This window comes from Lontra canadensis, unplaced genomic scaffold (genome assembly GCF_010015895.1).
Source record: "Lontra canadensis isolate GAN:19392208 unplaced genomic scaffold, GSC_riverotter_1.0 scaffold1, whole genome shotgun sequence".
In the NCBI taxonomy this organism is placed as follows: Eukaryota; Metazoa; Chordata; class Mammalia; order Carnivora; family Mustelidae; genus Lontra; species Lontra canadensis.
Window position 1 is genome coordinate 127,045,516 of NW_022630995.1, and position 1,015 is coordinate 127,046,530.

The following is a 1,015-nucleotide window of genomic DNA, read 5'->3' on the forward strand; positions in this document are numbered from 1 at the left end:
GAATCTCTTTGTATACTAAAATACACTTAGTTTAAAAATGTTTCTCAGTGTCATCATTTTAACCCTTAGGTTCACTAAAAAATTATTTTCAGAAGTTGCTTAACTTGTCCATGTTTCTGATATATCAGTTCTTTGGTTTTTCAGTTACTGTTTGATCTCTACCAATTAAGACACCTAACTGCACTTTACTAGTGTGTTAGAAGGTCCTCACTGCTTCGTGTTCAAATAGCTCATCTGTATTCCCTGAAAATGCTTCCTTTCTTCTGTAAATTGTTAACAGGGAGTTTATAAACCATTTTAATTAATAAATCCACTCTTTTCCTTTGTGAATTAAATACACTTTCATGTGGGTAGAGAGGATAGTAAGGTCCATTTCAAAGACGCTCAGGATTTTACTTACAAAAAGTAATCAGTTTTTAAAACCTCATTTAAGCTTTATCTGGCATTACAAAAGCTCAAAGTCCTATACACTGCTTTCAAGTAGAAAGTAATGGAATTTCAATTTTGTTACATAGATTTCTTAGTGATGCTTGAAGCGTTTGATTTAACTAGATAAATGAATTAAAGGGTTGAAAAAGTAAGTTCAAGGAATACATTTTGTATGTGTATGTTGGGTTATTTAATAGAAAAAATGATAGTAGATAGCTTTACTAGAGATAGAAGAAGAATTTGATTTAAATTCTAACATGAATCATTAGATACAGGAGATAATTTGCTGACAAGCATTTAATACATTGGAAATAAGTTCCTCATGAAAGTTGTGAAACAGCTGTCCCTGGAAGTTAGCATTTTCTGCAGATTATAGATAAATGCTGAATGAAAAGAATTCATATGCTCAAAGATCACTCAAAGATTAAAATAACTTTTGCTCATAATCCACTTGAAATGATTTTGAAATCTATGCTCCTCATATATTTTTAGGTTTTCATTTAATTTTTTTCATTACAAGTTTAAATAGTTCCCAGGGATGTAGTTTTGGGGTATATTATAATTGTTGACATTTAGAAATAAAACT